Here is a 25,540-nt window from a genome sequence, read left to right as displayed (position 1 = left end):
AGAAGAACTGTCGGATTCTCCATTAAAATAACTGTCATAAGAACTCTCAGATTCTCCATTAAAATAACTCTCAGATTCTCCATTAAAAGAACTCTCAGATTCTCCATTAAAATAAGAACTCTCAGATTCTCCATTAAAAGAAGAACTCTCATATTCTCCATTAAAGGAAGAACTCTCAGATTCTCCATTAAAATAAGAACTCTCAGATTCTCCATTAAAATAAGAACTCTCAGATTCTCCATTTAAAAGAACAGTCAGAAGAACTGTCGGATTCTCCATTAAAAGAAGTACTCTCAGATTCTCCATTAAAAGAAGAACTCTCAGATTCTCCATTAAAATAAGAATTCTCAGATTCTCCATTAAAAGAACTCTCAGATTCTGTCATGTATTGTCATGTTGTGTCCTGTTCCTGTTCTTTCTCTTCACCCTGTCTCCCTCTGCTGGTCGTATTAGGTTACCTTTTCTTCCCCTCTTTCCCCCAGCTGTTCCTTGTCTTCTCTAACTACCTCGTTAACCCCTTTTCCCACCTGTTCCCTTTTTCCCTCTGATTAGGTCTCTATATCTCTCTCTGTTTCTGCTTCTGTCTTTGTCGGATTCTCGTTTGTGTTTCTCATGCCTGAACCAGACTATCGTCGTGTTTGCTGCAACCTTGTCCTGTCCTGTCGGAATCTGCCTGTTCATCTAACCTTGTCCTGTCCTGTCGGAATCTGCCTGTCCATCTGAGCCTACGTGTGTTTCGTCATTAAAGAAACTCTGTTTTGTTAATTCGCTTTTGGGTCCTCATTCACGCACCTGACAGAAGAATCCGACCAAGAATGGACCCAGCGACTTCGGATCCTCTCCACTCAGCCGTCGAGATCCAGGGAGCGATGCTAGGCAGACACGAGCAGGAATTGTCTGCTGCTCGACATGCCGTTGAGACCCTGGCCACCCAAGTCTGCAACCTCACAGAACAGGTTCACCATCTCCGCCTCGATCCACCGGCCACTTCCAGGGCTTTCGAATCTCCGGAGCCCAGAATCAATAACCCGCCGTGTTACTCTGGGGAGCCCACTGAATGCCGCTCGTTCCTCACCCAGTGTGATATTGTGTTTTCTCTCCAGCCCAACACTTACTCCAGGAGCACTGCTCGTATCGCCTACGTCATATCTCTCCTTACTGGACGGGCTCGTGAGTGGGGCACGGCAATCTGGGAGGCAAGGGCTGAGTGTACTAACCAGTATCAGGACTTTATGGAGGAGATGATACGGGTTTTTGATTGATCTGTTTTTGGGGAGGAGGCTTCCAGGGCCCTGTCTTCCCTATGTCAAGGTAATCGATCCATAACAGACTACTCTATTGAGTTTCGCACTCTTGCTGCCTCCAGTGACTGGAACGAGCCGGCTTTGCTCGCTCGTTTTCTGGAGGGTCTCCGCGCAGAGGTAAAGGATGAGATTCTCTCCCGGGAGGTTCCTTCCAGCGTGGATTCCTTGATTGAACTCGCTATTCGCATAGAGCGACGGGTTGATCTTCGTCACCGAGCTCGTGGAAAGGAGCTCGCGTTCTCCGTTGCCCCCCTCTCCGCATCACTACCATCTTCCTCTGCCGGCTCGGGTGCTGAGCCTATGCAGCTGGGAGGTATCCGCATCTCGACTAAAGAGAGGGAACGGAGAATCACCAACCGCCTCTGTCTCTATTGCGGTTCCGCTGGTCATTTTGTCACTTCATGTCCAGTAAAAGCCAGAGCTCATCAGTAAGCGGAGGGCTACTGGTGAGCGCTACTAGTCCTGTCTCTCCTTCAAGATCCTGCACTACCTTGTCGGTCCATCTACGCTGGACCGGTTCGTCAGCTTCCTGCAGTGCCTTGATAGACTCTGGGGCGGAGGGCTGTTTTATGGACGAGACCTGGGCCCGGGAACATGACATTCCTCTCAGGCAGTTAAGGGAGCCCACGGCCTTGTTCGCCTTGGATGGTAGTCCTCTCCCCAGGATTCAGCGTGAGACGTTACCTTTAACCCTCACTGTCTCTGGTAATCATAGCGAAACCATTTCTTTAATTTTTCGTTCACCTTTTACACCTGTTGTTTTGGGCCATCCCTGGCTAGTTTGTCATAATCCTTCTATTAATTGGTCTAGTAATTCTATCCTCTCCTGGAACGTCTCTTGTCATGTGAAATGTTTAATGTCTGCTATCCCTCCTGTTTCCTCTGTCTCTTCTTCACAGGAGGAGCCTGGTGATTTGACAGGGGTGCCGGAGGAATATCACGATCTGCGCACGGTGTTCAGTCGGTCCAGGGCCACCTCTCTTCCTCCACACCGGTCGTATGATTGTAGTGTTGATCTCCTTCCGGGAACCACTCCCCCCCGGGGTAGACTATACTCTCTGTCGGCTCCCGAACGTAAGGCTCTCGAAGATTATTTGTCTGTAGCTCTTGACGCCGGTACCATAGTCCCCTCCTCCTCTCCCGCCGGAGCGGGGTTTTTTTTTGTCAAGAAGAAGGACGGGTCTCTGCGCCCCTGCATAGATTATCGAGGGCTGAATGACATAACAGTGAAGAATCGTTATCCGCTTCCTCTTATGTCTTCAGCCTTCGAGATCCTGCAGGGAGCCAGGTTTTTCACTAAGTTGGACCTTCGTAACGCTTACCATCTCGTGCGCATCAGGGAGGGGGACGAGTGGAAGACGGCATTTAACACTCCGTTAGGGCACTTTGAATACCGGGTTCTTCCTTTCGGCCTCGCTAACGCTCCAGCTGTCTTTCAGGCATTAGTCAATGACGTCCTGAGAGACATGCTGAACATCTTTGTTTTCGTTTACCTTGACGATATCCTGATTTTTTCACCGTCACTCCAGATTCATGTTCAGCACGTTCGACGTGTCCTCCAGCGCCTTTTAGAGAATTGTCTTTTTGTGAAGGCTGAGAAGTGCACGTTTCATGCCTCCTCCGTCACATTTCTCGGTTCTGTTATTTCCGCTGAAGGCATTAAGATGGATCCCGCTAAGGTCCAAGCTGTCATTGATTGGCCCGTCCCTAAGTCACGCGTCGAGCTGCAGCGCTTTCTCGGCTTCGCGAACTTCTATCGTCGTTTCATCCGTAATTTCGGTCAGGTGGCAGCTCCTCTCACAGCCCTTACTTCTGTCAAGACGTGCTTTAAGTGGTCCGTTTCCGCCCAGGGAGCTTTTGATCTCCTCAAGAATCGTTTTACATCCGCACCTATCCTTGTTACACCTGACGTCTCTAGACAGTTCGTTGTCGAGGTTGACGCGTCAGAGGTGGGCGTGGGAGCCATTCTTTCTCAGCGCTCCCTCTCTGACGACAAGGTCCACCATTGCGCGTATTTTTCTCATCGCCTGTCGCCGTCGGAACGTAACTATGATGTGGGAAACCGCGAACTGCTCGCCATCCGCTTAGCCCTAGGCGAATGGCGACAGTGGTTGGAGGGGGCGACCGTTCCTTTTGTCGTTTGGACTGACCATAGGAACCTTGAGTACATCCGTTCTGCCAAACGACTTAATGCGCGTCAGGCTCGTTGGGCGCTGTTTTTCGCTCGTTTCGAGTTCGTGATTTCTTATCGTCCGGGCTCTAAGAACACCAAGCCTGATGCTTTATCTCGTCTCTTCAGTTCTTCAGTAGCCTCCACTGACCCCGAGGGGATTCTCCCTGAGGGGCGTGTTGTCGGGTTGACTGTCTGGGGAATTGAGAGGCAGGTAAAGCAAGCACTCACTCACACTCCGTCGCCGCGCGCTTGTCCTAGGAACCTTCTTTTCGTTCCCGTTCCTACTCGTCTGGCCGTTCTTCAGTGGGCTCACTCTGCCAAGTTAGCCGGCCACCCTGGCGTTCGGGGTACGCTTGCTTCCATTCGCCAGCGTTTTTGGTGGCCCACCCGGGAGCATGACACGCGTCGTTTCGTGGCTGCTTGTTCGGTCTGCGTGCAGACTAAGTCCGGTAACTCCCCTCCTGCCGGCCGTCTCAGGCCGCTTCCCATTCCCTCTCGACCGTGGTCTCACATCGCCTTAGATTTTGTCACCGGACTGCCTTCGTCAGCGGGGAAGACTGTTATTCTTACGGTTGTCGATAGGTTCTCTAAGGCGGCTCATTTTATTCCCCTTGCTAAGCTTCCTTCTGCTAAAGAGACGGCACAAATCATCATCGAGAATGTTTTCAGAATTCATGGCCTTCCGTCAGACGTCGTTTCGGACAGAGGTCCGCAATTCACGTCTCAATTTTGGAGGGAGTTTTGCCGTTTGATTGGGGCTTCCGTCAGTCTCTCTTCCGGCTTTCACCCCCAGTCTAACGGTCAAGCAGAACGGGCCAATCAGACTATTGGTCGCATCTTACGCAGTCTTTCTTTTCGTAACCCTGCGTCTTGGTCAGAACAGCTCCCCTGGGCAGAATACGCCCACAACTCGCTTCCTTCGTCTGCGACCGGGCTATCTCCTTTTCAGAGTAGCCTCGGGTACCAGCCTCCGCTGTTCTCATCTCAGTTCGCCGAGTCCAGCGTCCCCTCCGCTCAGGCTTTTGTCCAACGTTGCGAGCGCACCTGGAAGAGGGTCAGGTCTGCACTTTGCCGTTATAGGGCGCAGACTGTGAGAGCTGCTAATAAGCGTAGAACTAAGAGTCCTAGATATTGTCGCGGTCAGAGAGTTTGGCTCTCCACTCAGAACCTTCCCCTTAAGACGGCTTCTCGCAAGTTGACCCCGCGGATCATTGGTCCGTTCCGTATTTCTCAGATCATTAATCCTGTCGCAGTGCGACTTCTTCTTCCGCGATATCTTCGTCGCGTCCACCCGGTCTTCCATGTCTCCTGTGTTAAGCCCGTTCTTCGCGCCCCCGCTCGTCTTCCCCCCCCCCCCCCCCATCCTTGTCGAGGGCGCACCTATCTACAGGGTCCGTAAGATTTTGGACATGCGTCCTCGGGGCCGTGGTCACCAGTACCTAGTGGATTGGGAGGGGTACGGTCCTGAGGAAAGGAGTTGGGTTCCCTCTCGGGACGTGCTGGACCGTTCGCTGATCAATGATTTCCTCCGTTGCCGCCAGGTTTCCTCCTCGAGTGCGCCAGGAGGCGCGCGGTGAGTGGGGGGGTACTGTCATGTATTGTCATGTTGTGTCCTGTTCCTGTTCTTTCTCTTCACCCTGTCTCCCTCTGCTGGTCGTATTAGGTTACCTTTTCTTCCCCTCTTTCCCCCAGCTGTTCCTTGTCTTCTCTAACTACCTCGTTCACCCCTTTTCCCACCTGTTCCCTTTTTCCCTCTGATTAGGTCTCTATATCTCTCTCTGTTTCTGCTTCTGTCTTTGTCGGATTCTCGTTTGTGTTTCTCATGCCTGAACCAGACTATCGTTGTGTTTGCTGCAACCTTGTCCTGTCCTGTCGGAATCTGCCTGTTCATCTAACCTTGTCCTGTCCTGTCGGAATCTGCCTGTCCATCTGAGCCTACGTGTGTTTCGTCATTAAAGAAACTCTGTTTTGTTAATTCGCTTTTGGGTCCTCATTCACGCACCTGACAGATTCTCTATTACAATAAGAACTCTCAGATTCTCTATTAAAATAAGAACTCTCAGATTCTCTGTTACAATAAGAACTCTCAGATTCTCTATTACAATAAGAACTCTCAGATTCTCTAAAATAAGAAATCTCAGATTCTCTATTACAATAAGAACTCTCATATTCTGTATTAAAAGAACTCTTATATTCTCCATTTAAAAGAACAGTCAGAAGAACTGTCGGATTCTCCATTAAAATAACTGTCATAAGAACTCTCAGATTCTCCATTAAAATAAGAACTCTCAGATTCTCTATTAAAAGAAGAACTCTCAGATTCTCCATTAAAATAAGAACGCTCAGATTCGCCATTAAAATAAGAACTCTCAGATTCTCCATTAAAATAAGAACTTTCAGATTCTCCATTAAAAGAAGAACTCTTAGATTCTCCATTAAAAGAAGAACTCTCAGAATCTCCATTAAAATAAGAACTCTCATATTCTGCATTTAAAAGAACAGTCAGAAGAACTCTCAGATTCTCCATTAAAAGAGGAACTCTCAGATTCTCCATTAAAATAAGAACTCTCAGATTCTCCATTAAAATAAGAACTCTCAGATTCTCAATTAAAAGAAGAACCCTCAGATTCTCCATTAAAAGATTAACTCTCAGATTCTCCATTAAAATAAGAACTCTCAGATGCTCCATTAAAAGAACTCTCAGATTCTCCATTAAAAGAACTCTCAGATTCTCCATTAAAAGAACTCTCAGATTCTCTATTAAAAGAAGAACTCTCAGATTCTCCATTAAAAGAACTCTCAGATTCTCTATTAAAATAAGAACTCTCAGATTCTCCATTAAAAGAAGAACTCTTAGATTCTCCATTAAAAGAAGAACTCTCAGATTCTCCATTAAAAGAAGAACTCTCAGACTCTCCATTAAAAGAAGAACTCTCATATTCTGCATTTAAAAGAACAGTCAGAAGAACTGTCGGATTCTCCATTAAAATAACTGTCATAAGAACTCTCAGATTCTCCATTAAAAGAAGAACTCTCAGATTCTCTATTAAAATAAGAACTCTCAGATTCTCCATTAAAAAAAGAACTCTCAGATTCTCCATTAAAAGAGGAACTCTCAGATTCTCCATTAAAAGAAGAACTCAGATTCTCCATTAAAAGAACTCTCAGAATCTCTATTAAAATAAGAACTCTCAGATTCTCCATTAAAAGAAGAACTCTTAGATTCTCCATTAAAAGAAGAACTCTCAGATTCTCTATTACAATAAGAACTCTCAGATTCTCTATTAAAATAAGAAATCTCAGATTCTCTATTACAATAAGAACTCTCATATTCTGTATTAAAAGAAGAACTCTTATATTCTCCATTTAAAAGAACAGTCAGAAGAACTGTCGGATTCTCCATTAAAATAACTGTCATAAGAACTCTCAGATTCTCCATTAAAATAAGAACTCTCAGATTCTCCATTAAAATAAGAACTCTCAGATTCTCTATTAAAATAAGAACTCTCAGATTCTCCATTAAAATAAGAACTCTCAGATTCGCCATTAAAATAAGAACTCTCAGATTCTCCATTAAAATAAGAACTTTCAGATTCTCCATTAAAAGAAGAACTCTCAGACTCTCCATTAAAATAAGAACTCTCATATTCTGCATTTAAAAGAACAGTCAGAAGAACTGTCGGATTCTCCATTAAAAGAACTGTCATAAGAACTCTCAGATTCTCCATTAAAAGAAGAACTCTCAGATTCTCCATTAAAATAAGAACTTTCAGATTCTCCATTAAAATAAGAACTCTCAGATTCTCCATTAAAAGAAGAACTCTCAGATTCTCCATTAAAATAAGAACTCTCAGATTCTCCATTAAAATAAGAACTCTCAGATTCTCAATTAAAAGAAGAACCCTCAGATTCTCCATTAAAATATTAACTCTCAGATTCTCCATTAAAATAAGAACTCTCAGATGTTCCATTAAAAGAAGAACTCTCAGATTATCCATTAAAAGAACTCTCAGATTCTCTATTAAAATAAGAACTCTCAGATTCTCCATTAAAAGAAGAACTCTCAGATTCGCCATTAAAATAAGAACTCTCAGATTCTCCATTAAAATAAGAACTTTCAGATTCTCCATTAAAAGAAGAACCCTCAGATTCTCCATTAAAAGATTAACTCTCAGATTCTCCATTAAAAGAAGAACTCTCAGATTCTCCATTAAAAGAACTTTCAGATTCTCTATTAAAATAAGAACTCTCAGATTCTCCATTAAAAGAAGAACTCTCAGATTCTCCATTAAAAGAAGAACTCTCATATTCTGCATTTAAAAGAACAGTCAGAAGAACTGTCGGATTCTCCATTAAAATAACTGTCATAAGAACTCTCAGATTCTCCATTAAAAGAAGAACTCTTAGATTCTCTATTAAAAGAAGAACTCTCAGATTCTCCATTAAAATAAGAACTCTCAGATTCTCTGTTACAATAAGAACTCTCAGATTCTCTATTACAATAAGAACTCTCAGATTCTCTAAAATAAGAAATCTCAGATTCTCTATTACAATAAGAACTCTCATATTCTGTATTAAAAGAAGAACTCTTATATTCTCCATTTAAAAGAACAGTCAGAAGAACTGTCGGATTCTCCATTAAAATAACTGTCATAAGAACTCTCAGATTCTCCATTAAAATAAGAACTCTCAGATTCTCTATTAAAAGAAGAACTCTCAGATTCTCCATTAAAATAAGAACGCTCAGATTCGCCATTAAAATAAGAACTCTCAGATTCTCCATTAAAATAAGAACTTTCAGATTCTCCATTAAAAGAAGAACTCTTAGATTCTCCATTAAAAGAAGAACTCTCAGAATCTCCATTAAAATAAGAACTCTCATATTCTGCATTTAAAAGAACAGTCAGAAGAACTCTCAGATTCTCCATTAAAAGAGGAACTCTCAGATTCTCCATTAAAATAAGAACTCTCAGATTCTCCATTAAAATAAGAACTCTCAGATTCTCAATTAAAAGAAGAACCCTCAGATTCTCCATTAAAAGATTAACTCTCAGATTCTCCATTAAAATAAGAACTCTCAGATGCTCCATTAAAAGAACTCTCAGATTCTCCATTAAAAGAACTCTCAGATTCTCCATTAAAAGAACTCTCAGATTCTCTATTAAAAGAAGAACTCTCAGATTCTCCATTAAAAGAACTCTCAGATTCTCTATTAAAAGAAGAACTCTCATATTCTGCATTTAAAAGAACAGTCAGAAGAACTGTCGGATTCTCCATTAAAATAACTGTCATAAGAACTCTCAGATTCTCCATTAAAAGAAGAACTCTCAGATTCTCTATTAAAAGAAGAACTCTTAGATTCTCCATTAAAAGAAGAACTCTCAGATTCTCCATTAAAAGAAGAACTCTCAGACTCTCCATTAAAAGAAGAACTCTCATATTCTGCATTTAAAAGAACAGTCAGAAGAACTGTCGGATTCTCCATTAAAATAACTGTCATAAGAACTCTCAGATTCTCCATTAAAAGAAGAACTCTCAGATTCTCTATTACAATAAGAACTCTCAGATTCTCTATTAAAATAAGAAATCTCAGATTCTCTATTACAATAAGAACTCTCATATTCTGTATTAAAAGAAGAACTCTTATATTCTCCATTTAAAAGAACAGTCAGAAGAACTGTCGGATTCTCCATTAAAATAACTGTCATAAGAACTCTCAGATTCTCCATTAAAATAAGAACTCTCAGATTCTCTATTAAAATAAGAACTCTCAGATTCTCCATTAAAATAAGAACTCTCAGATTCTCTATTAAAATAAGAACTCTCAGATTCTCCATTAAAATAAGAACTCTCAGATTCGCCATTAAAATAAGAACTCTCAGATTCTCCATTAAAATAAGAACTTTCAGATTCTCCATTAAAAGAAGAACTCTCAGACTCTCCATTAAAATAAGAACTCTCATATTCTGCATTTAAAAGAACAGTCAGAAGAACTGTCGGATTCTCCATTAAAAGAACTGTCATAAGAACTCTCAGATTCTCCATTAAAAGAAGAACTCTCAGATTCTCCATTAAAATAAGAACTTTCAGATTCTCCATTAAAATAAGAACTCTCAGATTCTCCATTAAAAGAAGAACTCTCAGATTCTCCATTAAAATAAGAACTCTCAGATTCTCCATTAAAATAAGAACTCTCAGATTCTCAATTAAAAGAAGAACCCTCAGATTCTCCATTAAAATATTAACTCTCAGATTCTCCATTAAAATAAGAACTCTCAGATGTTCCATTAAAAGAAGAACTCTCAGATTATCCATTAAAAGAACTCTCAGATTCTCTATTAAAATAAGAACTCTCAGATTCTCCATTAAAAGAAGAACTCTCAGATTCGCCATTAAAATAAGAACTCTCAGATTCTCCATTAAAATAAGAACTTTCAGATTCTCCATTAAAAGAAGAACCCTCAGATTCTCCATTAAAAGATTAACTCTCAGATTCTCCATTAAAAGAAGAACTCTCAGATTCTCCATTAAAAGAACTTTCAGATTCTCTATTAAAATAAGAACTTTCAGATTCTCCATTAAAAGAAGAACCCTCAGATTCTCCATTAAAAGATTAACTCTCAGATTCTCCATTAAAAGAAGAACTCTCAGATTCTCCATTAAAAGAACTTTCAGATTCTCTATTAAAATAAGAACTCTCAGATTCTCCATTAAAAGAAGAACTCTCAGATTCTCCATTAAAAGAAGAACTCTCATATTCTGCATTTAAAAGAACAGTCAGAAGAACTGTCGGATTCTCCATTAAAATAACTGTCATAAGAACTCTCAGATTCTCCATTAAAAGAAGAACTCTTAGATTCTCTATTAAAAGAAGAACTCTCAGATTCTCCATTAAAATAAGAACTCTCAGATTCTCCATTAAAAGAGGAACTCTCAGATTCTCCATTAAAAGAAGAACTCAGATTCTCCATTAAAAGAAGAACTCTCAGACTCTCCATTAAAAGAAGAACTCTCAGATTCTACATTAAAATAACTCTCAGATTCTCTATTAAAATAAGAACTCTCAGATTCTCCATTAAAAGAAGAACTCTTAGATTCTCCATTAAAAGAAGAACTCTCAGATTCTCCATTAAAAGAAGAACTCTCAGACTTCATTAAAATAAGAACTCTCATATTCTGCATTTAAAAGAACAGTCAGAAGAACTGTCGGATTCTCCATTAAAATAACTGTCATAAGAACTCTCAGATTCTCCATTAAAAGAAGAACTCTTAGATTCTCTATTAAAAGAAGAACTCTCAGATTCTCCATTAAAATCAGAACTCTCAGATTCTCCATTAAAATAAGAACTTTCAGATTCTCCATTAAAAGAAGAACTCTCAGATTCTCCATTAAAAGAAGAACTCTCAGATTCTCCATTAAAATAAGAACTCTCAGATTCTCAATTAAAAGAAGAACCCTCAGATTCTCCATTAAAAGATGAACTCTCAGATTCTCCATTAAAATAAGAACTCTCAGATGCTCCATTAAAAGAAGAACTCTCAGATTCTCTATTAAAATAAGAACTCTCAGATTCTCCATTAAAATAAGAACTCTCAGATTCTCCATTAAAAGAAGAACTCTCAGATTCTCCAGTAAAAGAAGAACTCAGATTCTCATTAAAATAAGAACTCTCAGATTCTCCATTAAAAGAAGAACTCTTAGATTCTTCATTAAAAGAAGAACTCTCAGAATCACCATTAAAAGAAGAACTCTCAGACTCTCCATTAAAATAAGAACTCTCATATTCTGCATTTAAAAGAACAGTCAGAAGAACTTTCGGATTCTCCATTAAAATAACTGTCATAAGAACTCTCAGATTCTCCATTAAAAGAAGAACTCTCAGATTCTCTATTAAAATAAGAACTCTCAGATTCTCCATTAAAAGAAGAACTCTCAGATTCTCCATTTAAAGGTATTTTAGTCTAACACTAATAAGAATGTCTTTACTTGTATTGTTCTGTTCAATACAAGTAACAAAGTGCTCTACATCATAAAATAATAAAACACAAGTACTAACAAAGGAACAAAGACAGAAGGAAGCAGAAATTTAAAAAAGATAGCTAATTAAAATCTAAAATCTAAATCAAAAATGAAAAGCATCTTTACAAAAATGTGTCATCAGCAGAGGCACTGAGTCTGCAAGCCTGGTTGTACTCTGGTAGACCATTCCAAAGTCTAGGGGCACTAAAGGCAAATGCCCGGTGTCCTTTAGTTTTCAACCTAGACTTTGGAATGGACAAGAGTGCCATACCAAAGGACCTCAGTGCAGGTTGACCTTTATTGTTGAGTCTTGTCCTGGAGGCAAAACTGAGCGATTGCCCCTTAGATAAACCAGCTGCAAAGTCAAAAATTGGTTACATTGTATAAATTCATGAAAAGAAAAATGTTCTTAATTCAATTTAAGGTTAGGGTTAAGCATGAGGGTTAATCAGTGTGGTTAAGGCTAAGGTTAAGCTTAGGTTTAAAATCATATGTTTGGACTTTGTGCTAGCTAGTGACCACTGCAGAGCTGCCTACAGAACAACATTCATGATGAAAAACGCTAACTTTTCTCAGCCTGCATCCTGGCTCGTAGTAGAGATAAAATATCTGAGATAAAGGAAGGGGCAGAATCAAGCCTTAAACGTGAATCATAACATTTTAAAATGTACCTAAAAGTGACTAGAAGTCAGTGTAGAGAAGCTAGAAAAGGTGTGGCATGTTTATATTTCCTGGTTCCTGTTAAAAGCCGAGCTGCAGCGTTTTGAACTGACTGTAGGAGATGGAGTGATTTCTGACTCAGACGATGATACAAAGAGGTACAGTCATCTAGGCGTGAGGAAATAAAAGCCTGTATAACTTTCTCCAGATCAGTGACTGGAATAAAAGACTTGACTTTAGCTGTATTTCTTGGATGATAAAAGCAGGACTGGACAACCTTCTTTCCATGCAGCTCCAGGTTTAGGTCAGGGTCAAAGAAGACGCCAAGGATTCTGGACTTTACATTGGTGGGAAAGGTTCTAAGGTTAACTACAATCTGACTCTCTTCAAGGTGGGGAACAAATACAACAACCTCGGGTTTCTTATCATTGAGCTGAAGAAAACTCTCAGACATCTAACATTTGATGTCAGCAAGATACTTATGAAGGGTAGCTACACTAGCTTGGTCACTGGTGAAGGGTAGCTACGCTAGCTTGGTCACTGGTGAAGGTTAGCTATGCTAGCTTGGTAACTGGTGAAGGGTAGCTACGCTAGCTTGGTCACTGGTGAAGGGTAGCTACGCTAGCTTGGTCACTGGTGAAGGGTAGCTACGCTAGCTTGGTCACTGGTGAAGGGTAGCTACGCTAGCTTGGTCACTGGTGAAGGGTAGCTACGCTAGCTTGGTCAATGATGAAGGGTAGCTACGCTAGCTTGGTTCATGGTGAAGGGTAGCTACGCTAGCTTGGTTAATGGTGAAGGGTAGCTACGCTAGCTTGGTTAATGGTGAAGGGTAGCTACGCTAGCTTGGTTAATGGTGAAGGGTAGCTACGCTAGCTTGGTTAATGGTGAAGGGTAGCTACGCTAGCTGGGTCTGATTGGTAAATAGAACTGCATGTAATTTGCATAGCAGTGAAACTGAATGTTATGATTGCAGATGATGTCCCTAAGGGGAAGCGTATACAGGAAAAATAATGAGGCCAAGAATTGACCCCTGAGGGACACCATAGTGAATAGGTTAGTGAGGACGATACTGAACCCCCCCATGCTCACTGAGAAACGTCTGCCCGACCGGAATTCAAAAAAATTAATTACTCAAATAAGATACCAATTTCTTGAAAACTATTTTTCTCAAATCTAGGATAAAAAAGGTTTAGAAATAGGTCTATGATTACTCAGCGAGGAGGCGTCTAGATTTAAGGAGAGGTTGGACCAAAGCAGTTGTAAAATAGGCTGGAAAGGAACCAGAGGTCAGAGAACAATAGAGGTTTGAGGAGGTACCGCAGTCGAGAAGAACAGCTCCCGGAAAACCACTTTCAGCTGTCACAGGCTGCCAACACTCAGTTAGGACGGACGGACGGACGCACGCACACACACACAATGTTCTTCTCCTGTGAAGTAGGTGTGACAGCTGTAGTATTCCTCTAGACAGTATGCCATAAAACTCCTGATCAACACTGAGCCTGCCACGCATTAAAATGCACAAGGAGCCAGCGGACAGGCAGTCAGCAGGCAGACACACTCTGGCATTAGGCACAGTAACTCAGTCAATCTGTATTGATTTTTACTTTTCTCTCTCCCTCTCCCTGTTTTGATGTGGCAAAGGATCAGAGGGTTTCTGCTCCACCCCCACATAATCTACACCATCTGATAGGTTCAAAAGGGTTTCTGCTCCACCCACACATAATCTACACCATCTGATAGGTTCAAAAGGGTTTCTGCTCCACCCCCACATAATCTACACCATCTGATAGGTTCAAAAGGGTTTCTGCTCCACCCCCACATAATCTACACCATCTGATAGGTTCAAAAGGGTTTCTGCTCCACCCCCACATAATCTACACCATCTGATAGGTTCAAAAGGGTTTCTGCTCCACCCCCACATAATCTAATCTATACATATATACAGTGCCTTCAGAAAGAATTCATACAACTTGATTTATTCCACTTTTGTTGTTACAACCTGAATTAAACATTTATTAAATTGATTATGTTCTCACCCAACTACCCCATAATTACAAAGTGAAACAGGTTTTTAGATTTTTTTTGTTGCAAATACTGAAATATCTAATTTACTCCCCTGAGTCTATGTTAGAATCACCTTTGGCAGCGATTACAGCTGTGAGTCTTTCTGGGTAAGTTTCTAAGAGCTTTGCACACCTGGATTGTCCAACATTTGCACATTATTCTTGAAAAAATGTATCAAGCTCTGTCATGTTGGTTGTTGATCATTGCTAGACAGCCATTTTCAAGTCTTGCCATAGATTTTCAAGTCAATTTAAGTCAAAACTTTATGTAGGCCATTCAGGAACATTCAATGTTGTCTTGGTAAGTAACTCCGGTGTATATTTGGCCTTGTGTTCTATGTTATTGTCCTGCTGAAAGGAGATTTAGTCTCTGAGTGTCTGTTGGAAAGCAGACTGAACTGTACAAGGTTTTCCTCTAGGATTTTGCCTGTGCTTAGCTCTTTTCCATTTATTTTTATCCTAAAAAAAACTTCCTAGTCCTTGCCGATGACAAACATACAGATAAAATGATGCTGCCACCACCATGCTTGGAAATATGAAGAGTGGTACTCAGTGATGTGTTGTGTTGGATTTGCCCCAAACATAATGCTTTGTATTCAGGACAAAAACTTTATTTCTTTGCCACATATTTAGCATTTTTTAATTTTTAATTTGTTTTAAATTAGTTTATTTATTGAATATTCGAAACATACAATATGCTTGCAGTGAAGCCACTCAATAACGACATCATACCAGTCATCCAACAACTACATCATACCAGTCATCCAACAGACTCCCATTCAGAGCGACACACAGAAGCATCCAGGGTCAATGCGCTGCTCAAGGGCACGTTGACAGATCTCCCACCAGGCAAAAAAAAACGTGAACCCGAACCCTCCAAGATCCCCCTACAGTTCCCCAATAGCTGTCCCTCAACTATTAGAGACCACTCCCCACAGCCCCCCCCCCCCAAGAAGAAAAATAAAAAATAGAATGAATTCCATTCCCCACCCCCAAGAACCCCCAGATGCACCAACAACCAAGAGAATGAACCCCCACCCCCAAGAACCCCCTAATGCACCAACAACCAGGAGAATGAACCCCACCCCCAATAACCCCCTAATGCACCAACAACCAAGAGAATGAACCCCCACCCCCAAGAACCCCCTAATGCACCAACAACCAAGAGAATGAACCCCCACCCCCAAGAACCCCCTAATGCACCAACAACCAAGAGAATGAACCCCCACCCCCAAGAACCCCCTAATGCACCAACAACCAAGAGAATGAACCCCCACCCCCAAGAACCCCCTAATGCACCAACAACCAAGAGAATGAACCCCCACCCCCAAGAACCCCCTAATGCACCAACAACCAAGAGAATGAACTAAAGAGACAAAAGGAAAAGACAGAAGAAAACAGCAAACAACAAAAAAAAATAATACATTTAAAACATCAAGGACAACTAAAATCATCATGTCTGGCACTATTACACGTATGTGTGTGTTCTTGTATGTGTTTATTTGAATGAGAATGTGTGTACAGAATATGCATGTGTACAAACACCTGCACGGCATCATCCTCAGGCAAACCGACATCAGTTGTAAAAACACTTCAGATTTGACTTTTTACTTGTTTAAATTTGTTTTACTTTTATCTTTGACCATCATTCTCTCTCTCACACAGCAACTCCACTCCCAGACAGACTAAATAACTTTTTTGCTCGCTTTGAGGACAATACAGTGCCACTGACACGGCCCGCAACTAAAACATGCGGACTCTCCTTCACTGCAGCCGACGTGAGGAAAACATTTAAATGTGTCAACCCTCGCAAGGCTGCAGGCCCAGACGACATACCCAGCCGCGTACTCAGAGTATGCGCAGACCAGCTGGCTGGTGTGTTTACGGACATATTCAATCAATCCTCATCCCAGTCTGCTGTTCCCACATGCTTCAAGAGGGCCACCATTGTTCCTGTTCCCAAGAAAGCTAAGGTAACTGAGCTAAACGACTACCGCCCCGTAGCACTCACTTCCGTCATCATGAAGTGCTTTGAGAGACTAGTCAAGGACCATATCACCTCCACCCTACCTGACACCCTAGACCCACTCCAATTTGCTTACCGCCCCAATAGGTTCACAGACGACGCAATCACAACCACACTGCCCTAACCCATCTGGACAAGAGGAATACCTATGTGAGAATGCTGTTCATCGACTACAGCTCAGCATTTAACACCATAGTACCCTCCAAACTCGTCATAAAGCTCGAGACCCTGGGTCTCGACCCCGCCCTGTGCAACAGGGTACTGGACTTCCTGACGGGCCGCCCCCAGGTGGTGAGGGTAGGTAACAACATCTCCACCCCGCTGATCCTCAACACTGGGGCCCCACAAGGGTGCGTTCTGAGCCCTCTCCTGTACTCCCTATTCACCCACGACTGTGTGGCCATGCACGCCTCTAACTCCATCAAGTTTGCGGACGACACTACAGTGATAGGCTTGATTACCAACAACGACGAGACGGCCTACAGGGAGGAGGTGAGGGCCCTCGGAGTGTGGTGTCAGGCAAATAATCTCACACTCAACGTCAACAAAACAAAGGAGATGATCGTGGACTTCAGGAAACAGCAGAGGGAGCACCCCCCTATCGACGGGACAGTAGTGGAGAGGGTAGTACGTTTTAAGTTCCTTGGCATACACATCACGGACAAACTGAATTGGTCCACTCATACAGACAGCATTGTGAAGAAGGCGCAGCAGCGCCTCTTCAACCTCAGGAGGCTGAAGAAATTCGGCTTGTCACCAAAAGCACTCACAAACTTCTACAGATGCACAATTGAGAGCATCCTGTCGGGCTGTATCACCGCCTGGTACGGCAACTTCTCCGCCCACAACCGCAAGGCTCTCCAGAGGGTAGTGAGGTCTGCACAACGCATCACCGGGGGCAAACTACCTGCCCTCCAGGACACCTACACCACCCGATGTCACAGGAAGGCCATAAAGATCATCAAGGACAACAACCACCCGAGCCATTGCCTGTTCACCCCGCTATAATCCAGAAGGTGAGGTCAGTACAGGTGCATCAAAGCAGGGACCGAGAGACTGAAAAACAGCTTCTATCTCAAGGCCATCAGACTGTTAAACAGCCACCACTAACACACTGACTCAACTCCAGCCACTTTAATAATGGAAATTGATGTAAAAATGTATCACTAGCCACTTTAAACAAATACCACATATAATGTTTACATTCCCTACATTACTCATCTCATATGTTTTTGTATATCCTGTACTCTATATAATCTACTGCATCTTGCCATCTTTATGTAATACATGTATCACTAGCCACTTTAAACCATGCCACTTTATGTTTATATAACCTTCATTACTAATCTCATATGTATATACTGTACTCGATACCATCTACTGCATCTTGCCTATGCCGTTCTGTACCATCACTCCTTCATTTATCTTTATGTACATATTCTTCATCCCTTTACACTTGTGTGTATAAGGTAGTAGTTGTGAATTGTTAGGTTAGATTACTTGTTGGTTATTACTGCATTGTCGGAACTAGAAGCACAAGCATTTCGCTACACTCGCATTAACATCTGCTAACCATGTGTATGTGACCATTAACATCTGCTAACCATGTGTATGTGACCATTAACATCTGCTAACCATGTGTATGTGACCATTAACATCTGCTAACCATGTGTATGTGACCATTAACATCTGCTAACCATGTGTATGTGACCAATAACATCTGCTAACCATGTGTATGTGACAAATAACATCTACTAACCATGTGTATGTGACCAATAACATCTGCTAACCATGTGTATGTGACCAATAACATCTGCTAACCATGTGTATGTGACCATTAACATCTGCTAACCATGTGTATCTGACCAATAACATCTGCTAACCATGTGTATGTGACCAATAACATCTGCTAACCATGTGTATGTGACCAACAACATCTGCTAACCATGTGTATGTGACCATTAACATCTGCTAACCATGTGTATGTGACAAATAACATCTGCTAACCATGTGTATGTAACCAATAACATCTGCTAACCATGTGTATGTGACCAATAACATCTGCTAACCATGTGTATGTGACCATTAACATCTGCTAACCATGTGTATGTGACCAATAACATCTGCTAACCATGTGTATGTGACCATTAACATCTGCTAACCATGTGTATGTGACCAATAACATCTGCTAACCATGTGTATGTGACCAATAACATCTGCTAACTATGTGTATGTGACCAATAACATCTGCTAACCATGTGTATGTGACAAATAACATCTGCTAACCATGTGTACGTGACCAATAACATCTGCTAACCATGTGTATGTGACCAATAACATCTGCTAACCATGTGTATGTGACCATTAACATCTGCTAACCATGTGTATGTGACCAATAACATCTGCTAACCATGTGTATGTGACCATTAACATCTGCTAACCATGTGTATGTGACCATTAACATCTGCTAACCATGTGTATGTGACCAATAACATCTGCTAACCACGTGTATGTGACCATTAACATCTGCTAACCATGTGTATGTGACCATTAACATCTGCTAACCATGTGTATGTGACCATTAACATCTGCTAACCATGTGTATGTGACCATTAACATCTGCTAACCATGTGTATGTGACCATTAACATCTGCTAACCATGTGTATGTGACCATTAACATCTGCTAACCATGTGTATGTGACCATTAACATCTGCTAACCATGTGTATGTGACCATTAACATCTGCTAACCATGTGTATGTGACCAATAACATCTGCTAACCATGTGTATGTGACCATTAACATCTGCTAACCATGTGTATGTGACCAATAACATCTGCTAACCATGTGTATGTGACCATTAACATCTGCTAACCATGTGTATGTGACAAATAACATCTGCTAACCATGTGTATGTAACCAATAACATCTGCTAACCATGTGTATGTGACCAATAACATCTGCTAACCATGTGTATGTGACCATTAACATCTGCTAACCATGTGTATGTGACCAATAACATCTGCTAACCATGTGTATGTGACCAATAACATCTGCTAACCATGTGTATGTGACCAATAACATCTGCTAACCATGTGTATGTGACAAATAACATCTGCTAACCATGTGTATGTGACCAATAACATCTGCTAACCATGTGTATGTGACCAATAACATCTGCTAACCATGTGTATGTGACCATTTACATCTGCTAACCATGTGTATGTGACCAATAACATCTGCTAACCATGTGTATGTGACCATTAACATCTGCTAACCATGTGTATGTGACCAATAACATCTGCTAACCATGTGTATGTGACCAATAACATCTGCTAACCATGTGTATGTGACCATTAACATCTGCTAACCATGTGTATGTGACCAATAACATCTGCTAACCATGTGTATGTGACCATTAACATCTGCTAACCATGTGTATGTGACCATTAACATCTGCTAACCATGTGTATGTGACCATTAACATCTGCTAACCATGTGTATGTGACCATTAACATCTGCTAACCATGTGTATGTGACCAATAACATCTGCTAACCATGTGTATGTGACCAATAACATCTGCTAACCATGTGTATGTGACCAATAACATCTGCTAACCATGTGTATGTGACCATTAACATCTGCTAACCATGTGTATGTGACCATTAACATCTGCTAACCATGTGTATGTGACCATTAACATCTGCTAACCATGTGTATGTGACCAATAACATCTGCTAACCACGTGTATGTGACCATTAACATCTGCTAACCATGTGTATGTGACCATTAACATCTGCTAACCATGTGTATGTGACCATTAACATCTGCTAACCATGTGTATGTGACCATTAACATCTGCTAACCATGTGTATGTGACCATTAACATCTGCTAACCATGTGTATGTGACCAATAACATCTGCTAACCATGTGTATGTGACCATTAACATCTGCTAACCATGTGTATGTGACCAATAACATCTGCTAACCACGTGTATGTGACCAATAACATCTGCTAACCATGTGTATGTGACCAATAACATCTGCTAACCATGTGTATGTGACCAATAACATCTGCTAACCATGTGTATGTGACCAATAACATCTGCTAACCATGTGTATGTGACCAATAACATCTGCTAACCACGTGTATGTGACCAATAACATCTGCTAACCACGTGTATGTGACCAATAACATCTGCTAACCATGTGTATGTGACCAATAACATCTGCTAACCATGTGTATGTGACCATTAACATCTGCTAACCACGTGTATGTGACCAATAACATCTGCTAACCATGTGTATGTGACCAATAACATCTGCTAACCATGTGTATGTGACCATTAACATCTGCTAACCATGTGTATGTGACCATTAACATCTGCTAACCACGTGTATGTGACCAATAACATCTGCTAACCATGTGTATGTGGCCAATAACATCTGCTAACCATGTGTATGTGACCATTAACATCTGCTAACCATGTGTATGTGACCAATAACATTGGTTTTGATTTGAACTGTGCTTTGATGTTTAACATACAATTTCAATCTATCTAATCAAATTGAATCCACAGATTGATAGTTGAAGATAAATACTTTTACTAAAAGTATTAGTATATTAGGAATTGACTGACCCGGTCTCTCCAGATCTCCCAACAATACTATTTCTAGGGTCAATTTTAGTTCAATGCTATGCATTCTTAGCCATTCCTGAACGTGAGACCAGAAACAGGCTACCTGAGGGCAATACCAAAATAAGCTGCTCACTGCACCGAGGCTAGGCGACATGGTCACCACCGATAAATCCATGATATTTGAACATTTCAATAAGCATTTCTCTACGGCTCTGGCTACTCCAAACCCGGCCAACAGCTCTGCCCCCCCCCTGCAGCTACCCGCCCGAGCCTCCCCCAGCTTCTCCTTCACCCAAATCCAGACAGCAGATGTTCTGAGAGAGCTGCAAAACCTTGACTCATACAAATCAGCTGGGCTAGACAATCTGGACCCTCTCTTTCTAAAACTATCCTCTGCCATTGTTACAACCCCTATTAAAAGCCTGTTCAAAACTCTCTTTCGTATCAACGATTTTCTAGCCCAGCTGATAAATTCGTATAAATGTTTTAGAAGAAGTGTGGATCAATCTGATTTGGATCATTGAGCAAATCTCTTTTTTTTGTTGTCCACTTTCATATAAAAGGATCCACCTTCCTTGCGAAACATTCCTGGCTATTTGCACATTCAGATCAAAATGTTAATTACTATCATCACACCGTTTGAGTTCCTTTTACACAATCCATGTTGGAATCGTGTATTTTTTTTACCTTGGCTGTGAGTGTCTTGTTTTCTCTTTGGAGCGTGAGAATTTCACTCTGGCTGAACTTCTACCTCCTCACACAACTTTTCCAGTGTTGTGTGGATTCCAGCCAGAGCACTAGTCTCTACTTCAATGGTAAAGTAAATTGTCCTTGTCTGTAGATTAATCTGTTTTTCTTTTTTTTGGTCGGGTTGAAGTTATTTTGTGAGGTGGTCGGATCCATGAAGGAGTATGTTGTTCCTCCATAGCGTAAAGCTGTTGGTACTCGTTGATTTCCCTCAGGATCTCCTTAGTGTCCAGATTGGCTCTTTACTGTAATCAGTTGTTTTACGAAAAAGATAACAATGAGTTATTCCCACGACGACGACAGGTGTCTGTAGTATAGCCAGCTAGCACTCGCGGAATCCACGCCACAAAAAAAGAACACAAACCTGCAGTCCGTAAAGGCTAACCGCGTCGTCCTTAGCAACATGTTCTATAGTTTTACTTTAGTGCCTTATTGCAAGCAGGATGCATGTTTTGGAATATTTTTAATCTGAACAGGCTCCCTTCTTTTCACTCTGTCAATTAGGTTAGTAATTGTAGAGTAACTACAATGTTTTTGATCCATCCTCAGTGTTCTATCACAGCCATTCAACTCTGTAGCTGTTTTAAAGTCACCATTAGCCACACGGTGAAAACCCTGAGTAGTTTCCTTACTCTCTGGCAACTGAGTTAGGAAGGACGCCTGTATCTTTGTAGTGACTGGGTGTATTGATACACCATCCAAAGTGTAATTAATAACTTTACCATGCTTGGAAATCCTCCCTGGTCTTTGTGGATGAATCTGTGTTTGAAATTCACTGCTTGACTGACGGACCTTACAGATAATTGTATGTGGGGTACAGAGATGAGGTAATCATTCAGAAATAATGTTAAACACTATTATTGCACAAAAAGTGATACCATGTAACTTATTACGGGACTTGTTAAGCCCATTTTTACTCCTGAACGTATTTAGATTTGCCGTAACAAAGGGGTTGACTACTTATTGACACAAGACATTTCAGCTTTTAATTTGTATTCATTTGTAAAACTTTCTAAAAACATAATTCCACTTTGACATTATGGGGTATGGTGATGTCATTATGGGGTATTGTGATGTCATTATGGGGTTATTGTGATATCATTATGTGGTTATTGTGATGTCATTATGTGGTTATTGTGATGTCATTATGTGGTTATTGTGATGTCATTATGGGGTATTGTGATGTCATTATGGGGTTATTGTGATGTCATTATGGGGTTATTGTGATGTCATTATGGGGTTATTGTGATGTCATTATGGGGTATTGTGATGTCATTATGGGGTATTGTGATGTCATGATGGGGTATTGTGATGTCATGATGGGGTATTGTGATGTCATTATGGGGTTATTGTGATGTCATTATGGGGTTATTGTGATGTCATTATGGGGTTATTGTGATGTCATTATGGGGTATTGTGAAGTCATTATGGGGTTATTGTGATGTCATTATGGGGTATTGTGAAGTCATTATGGGGTTATTGTGATGTCATTATGGGGTATTGTGATGTCATTATGGGGTATTGTGTTTAGGCCAGTGACACAAAACCTACATTTAATATATTTACACTTTGTAAAACAACAAAATGTGGAAAAAGTCAATGGGTGCGAATACTTTCTGAAACTATACAGGGTGTGAATATTGTCTGAAACTATACAGGGTGTGAATATTGTCTGAAACTATACAGGGTGTGAATACTGTCTGAAACTATACAGGGTGTGAATATTGTCTGAAACTATACAGGGTGTGAATATTGTCTGAAACTATACAGGGTGTGAATACTGTCTGAAACTATACAGGGTGTGAATATTGTCTGAAACTATACAGGGTGTGAATATTGTCTGAAACTATACAGGGTGTGAATATTGTCTGAAACTATACAGGGTGTGAATATTGTCTGAAACTATACAGGGTGTGAATATTGTCTGAAACTATACAGGGTGTGAATATTGTCTGAAACTATACAGGGTGTGAATACTTTCTGAAGGTATACAGGGTGTGAATACTGTCTGAAACTATACAGGGTGTGAATATTGTCTGAAACTATACAGGGTGTGAATACTGTCTGAAACTATACAGGGTGTGAATATTGTCTGAAACTATACAGGGTGTGAATATTGTCTGAAACTATACAGGGTGTGAATACTGTCTGAAACTATACAGGGTGTGAATATTGTCTGAAACTATACAGGGTGTGAATACTGTCTGAAACTATACAGGGTGTGAATACTGTCTGAAACTATACAGGGTGTGAATATTGTCTGAAACTATACAGGGTGTGAATACTGTCTGAAACTATACAGGGTGTGAATACTGTCTGAAACTATACAGGGTGTGAATATTGTCTGAAACTATACAGGGTGTGAATACTTTCTGAAGGTATACAGGGTGTGAATACTGTCTGAAACTATACAGGGTGTGAATATTGTCTGAAACTATACAGGGTGTGAATATTGTCTGAAACTATACAGGGTGTGAATATTGTCTGAAACTATACAGGGTGTGAATATTGTCTGAAACTATACAGGGTGTGAATATTGTCTGAAACTATACAGGGTGTGAATATTGTCTGAAACTATACAGGGTGTGAATACTTTCTGAAGGTATACAGGGTGTGAATACTGTCTGAAACTATACAGGGTGTGAATATTGTCTGAAACTATACAGGGTGTGAATATTGTCTGAAACTATACAGGGTGTGAATACTTTCTGAAGGTATACAGGGTGTGAATACTGTCTGAAACGATACAGGGTGTGAATACTGTCTGAAACTATACAGGGTGTGAATACTGTCAAACTATACAGGGTGTGAATACTTTCTGAAGGTATTCAGTGCATTCGGGCAGTATTCAGACCCCTTGACTTTTTCCACATTTTGCTACGTTACAGCCTTATTGTAAAATCTACACCCAATACCCCATAATGACAAAGCAAAAAACGTTTTTTTTTTTACATTTCTGCAAGTGTATTAAAATAAAAAGCAGAAATCCCTTATTTACATAAGTATTCAGACCCTTTGCTATGAGACTCAACATTGTGGGGCAGCAGCTTAGCCTAGTGGTAAGAGCGTTGGACTAGTAACCGAAAGGCTGCAAGTTCAAATCCCCGAGTTGACATGGTACAAATCTGTTGTCTGAACAAGGCAGTTCATCCACTGTTCCTAGGCATTGAAAATAACCATTTGTTCTTATTTAGTTAAAATTGAAATCCTGTTTCCATTGAACATCATTCAGATGTTTATACAACTTGATTGTAGTTCACCTGAGGTAAATTCAATTGATTGGACATGATTTGGAAAGGCTATCCTACAGTTGTCTATGTAAAATCCTACAGTTGTCTATGTCTATGTAAAATCCTACAGTTGTCTATGTAATGTCCCACAGTTGACAGTGCATGTCAGAGCAAAAACCAAGCCACGAGGTTCAAGGAATTGTCCGTAGAGCTACAAGATTGTGTCGTGGTACAGATCTGGGAAAGAGTACCAAAACATTTATGCAACTTTAAAGATGTGTGTTTAAGTGTTTGTTTAGGTGTGTGTGTTTGTATAGGTGTGTTTGTGTTTAGGTGTGTGTTTAGGCATGTGTTTGTGTTTAGGTGTGTGTTTGTGTTTCGGTGTGTGTGTGTTTAGGTGTGTGTTTAGGTGTGTGTTTAGGCGTGTGTTTAGTTGTGTGTTTGTGTTTAGGTGTGTGTGTGTTTAGGTGTGTGTGTGTGTGTGTGTAGGTGTGTGTGTGTGTATTAAGGTGTGTGTTTAGGTGTGTGTTTAGGCGTGTGTTTAGGCGTGTGTGTGTGTTTAGGTGTGTGTGTGTTAAGGTGTGTGCGTAGATGCCTGTTTTAATTGAGACACTGAGGAGGTAGAGAGGCAAAGCTCTAATAAACAGCTAATTATGCAACTCCCTGTTCCCTGTT

General features: G+C 41.0%; 1 protein-coding gene across 1 annotated transcript in view; it reads right to left on the bottom strand.

The window, feature by feature from the left end:
• The window catches only part of LOC118944840 (receptor-type tyrosine-protein phosphatase mu), a 539,275-nt gene that overhangs the window by 90,032 nt on the left and 423,703 nt on the right, over positions 1 to 25,540 (bottom strand). The gene's annotated exons all lie outside the window — the stretch shown is intronic.

The sequence above is a fragment of the Oncorhynchus mykiss genome, chromosome 28, assembly GCF_057628025.1.
Source record: "Oncorhynchus mykiss isolate SJ-2025 chromosome 28, ASM5762802v1, whole genome shotgun sequence".
NCBI lineage: Eukaryota > Metazoa > Chordata > Actinopteri > Salmoniformes > Salmonidae > Oncorhynchus > Oncorhynchus mykiss.
This window is presented reverse-complemented; position numbering and strand designations above follow the sequence as displayed.